The sequence below is a fragment of the Amia ocellicauda genome, chromosome 2, assembly GCF_036373705.1.
Source record: "Amia ocellicauda isolate fAmiCal2 chromosome 2, fAmiCal2.hap1, whole genome shotgun sequence".
Classification (NCBI taxonomy): Eukaryota; Metazoa; Chordata; class Actinopteri; order Amiiformes; family Amiidae; genus Amia; species Amia ocellicauda.
In genome coordinates, this window is record NC_089851.1 from 56,249,950 (window position 1) to 56,253,877 (window position 3,928).

A 3,928-nucleotide genomic window follows, 5' to 3' on the forward strand; every position below is an offset into this window, starting at 1 on the left:
ATATCTAACTCTCTTACGTGCTATCGCTCCCCCAATGGTCAGTAGCATAGTAGCATAACAGCAGATCACGGACCACTGTCAATCAGATGCTTGCCTTGCCGTCCATCCATCCATCTATCTATCTATCTATCTATGACTCTTGATATCTAACTCTCTTGCTTGCTATCGCTCCCCCAATGGTCAGTAGCATAGTAGCATAACAGCAGATCACGGACCACTGTCACTCAGATGCTTGCCTTGCCGTCCATCCATCCATCCATCTATCTATCTATCTATCAATGACTCTCGATATCTAACTCTCTTGCTTGCTATCGCTCCCCCAATGGTCAGTAGCATAGTAGCATAACAGCAGATCACGGACCACTGTCAATCAGATGCTTGCCTTGCCGTCCATCCATCCATCTATCTATCTATCTATCTATGACTCTTGATATCTAACTCTCTTGCTTGCTATCGCTCCCCCAATGGTCAGTAGCATTGTAGCATAACAGCAGATCACGGACCAATGTCAATCAGATGCTTGCCTTGCCGTCCATCCATCTATCTATCTATCTATCTATCTATCTATGACTCTCGATATCTAACTCTCTTGCTTGCTATCGCTCCCCCAATGGTCAGTAGCATAGTAGCATAACAGCAGATCACGGACCACTGTCAATCAGATGCTTGCCTTGCCGTCCATCCATCCATCCATCTATCTATCAATCTATCAATGACTCTCGATATCTAACTCTCTTACTTGCTATCGCTCCCCCAATGGTCAGTAGCATAGTAGCATAACAGCAGATCACGGACCACTGTCAATCAGATGCTTGCCTTGCCGTCCATCCATCCATCCATCTATCTATCTATCTATCAATGACTCTCGATATCTAACTCTCTTACTTGCTATCGCTCCCCCAATGGTCAGTAGCATAGTAGCATAACAGCAGATCACGGACCACTGTCAATCAGATGCTTGCCTTGCCGTCCATCCATCCATCTATCTATCTATCTATCTATGACTCTTGATATCTAACTCTCTTGCTTGCTATCGCTCCCCCAATGGTCAGTAGCATAGTAGCATAACAGCAGATCACGGACCACTGTCAATCAGATGCTTGCCTTGCCGTCCATCCATCCATCTATCTATCTATCTATCTATGACTCTTGATATCTAACTCTCTTGCTTGCTATCGCTCCCCCAATGGTCAGTAGCATTGCAGCATAACAGCAGATCACGGACCACTGTCAATCAGATGCTTGCCTTGCCGTCCATCCATCCATCTATCTATCTATCTATCTATGACTCTCGATATCTAACTCTCTTGCTTGCTATCGCTCCCCCAATGGTCAGTAGCATAGTAGCATAACAGCAGATCACGGACCACTGTCAATCAGATGCTTGCCTTGCCGTCCATCCATCCATCCATCTATCTATCTATCTATGACTCTTGATATCTAACTCTCTTGCTTGCTATCGCTCCCCCAATGGTCAGTAGCATAGTAGCATAACAGCAGATCACGGACCACTGTCACTCAGATGCTTGCCTTGCCGTCCATCCATCCATCCATCTATCTATCTATCTATCAATGACTCTCGATATCTAACTCTCTTGCTTGCTATCGCTCCCCCAATGGTCAGTAGCATAGTAGCATAACAGCAGATCACGGACCACTGTCAATCAGATGCTTGCCTTGCCGTCCATCCATCCATCTATCTATCTATCTATCTATGACTCTTGATATCTAACTCTCTTGCTTGCTATCGCTCCCCCAATGGTCAGTAGCATTGTAGCATAACAGCAGATCACGGACCAATGTCAATCAGATGCTTGCCTTGCCGTCCATCCATCTATCTATCTATCTATCTATCTATCTATGACTCTCGATATCTAACTCTCTTGCTTGCTATCGCTCCCCCAATGGTCAGTAGCATAGTAGCATAACAGCAGATCACGGACCACTGTCAATCAGATGCTTGCCTTGCCGTCCATCCATCCATCCATCTATCTATCAATCTATCAATGACTCTCGATATCTAACTCTCTTACTTGCTATCGCTCCCCCAATGGTCAGTAGCATAGTAGCATAACAGCAGATCACGGACCACTGTCAATCAGATGCTTGCCTTGCCGTCCATCCATCCATCCATCTATCTATCTATCTATCAATGACTCTCGATATCTAACTCTCTTACTTGCTATCGCTCCCCCAATGGTCAGTAGCATAGTAGCATAACAGCAGATCACGGACCACTGTCAATCAGATGCTTGCCTTGCCGTCCATCCATCCATCTATCTATCTATCTATCTATGACTCTTGATATCTAACTCTCTTGCTTGCTATCGCTCCCCCAATGGTCAGTAGCATAGTAGCATAACAGCAGATCACGGACCACTGTCACTCAGATGCTTGCCTTGCCGTCCATCCATCCATCCATCTATCTATCTATCTATCAATGACTCTCGATATCTAACTCTCTTGCTTGCTATCGCTCCCCCAATGGTCAGTAGCATAGTAGCATAACAGCAGATCACGGACCACTGTCAATCAGATGCTTGCCTTGCCGTCCATCCATCCATCTATCTATCTATCTATCTATGACTCTTGATATCTAACTCTCTTAATTGCTATCGCTCCCCCAATGGTCAGTAGCATTGTAGCATAACAGCAGATCACGGACCAATGTCAATCAGATGCTTGCCTTGCCGTCCATCCATCCATCCATCTATCTATCAATCTATCAATGACTCTCGATATCTAACTCTCTTACTTGCTATCGCTCCCCCAATGGTCAGTAGCATAGTAGCATAACAGCAGATCACGGACCACTGTCAATCAGATGCTTGCCTTGCCGTCCATCCATCCATCCATCTATCTATCTATCTATCAATGACTCTCGATATCTAACTCTCTTACTTGCTATCGCTCCCCCAATGGTCAGTAGCATAGTAGCATAACAGCAGATCACGGACCACTGTCAATCAGATGCTTGCCTTGCCGTCCATCCATCCATCTATCTATCTATCTATCTATGACTCTTGATATCTAACTCTCTTGCTTGCTATCGCTCCCCCAATGGTCAGTAGCATAGTAGCATAACAGCAGATCACGGACCACTGTCACTCAGATGCTTGCCTTGCCGTCCATCCATCCATCCATCTATCTATCTATCTATCAATGACTCTCGATATCTAACTCTCTTGCTTGCTATCGCTCCCCCAATGGTCAGTAGCATAGTAGCATAACAGCAGATCACGGACCACTGTCAATCAGATGCTTGCCTTGCCGTCCATCCATCCATCTATCTATCTATCTATCTATGACTCTTGATATCTAACTCTCTTGCTTGCTATCGCTCCCCCAATGGTCAGTAGCATTGTAGCATAACAGCAGATCACGGACCAATGTCAATCAGATGCTTGCCTTGCCGTCCATCCATCTATCTATCTATCTATCTATCTATCTATGACTCTCGATATCTAACTCTCTTGCTTGCTATCGCTCCCCCAATGGTCAGTAGCATAGTAGCATAACAGCAGATCACGGACCACTGTCAATCAGATGCTTGCCTTGCCGTCCATCCATCCATCCATCTATCTATCAATCTATCAATGACTCTCGATATCTAACTCTCTTACTTGCTATCGCTCCCCCAATGGTCAGTAGCATAGTAGCATAACAGCAGATCACGGACCACTGTCAATCAGATGCTTGCCTTGCCGTCCATCCATCCATCCATCTATCTATCTATCTATCAATGACTCTCGATATCTAACTCTCTTACTTGCTATCGCTCCCCCAATGGTCAGTAGCATAGTAGCATAACAGCAGATCACGGACCACTGTCAATCAGATGCTTGCCTTGCCGTCCATCCATCCATCTATCTATCTATCTATCTATGACTCTTGATATCTAACTCTCTTGCTTGCTATCGCTCCCCCA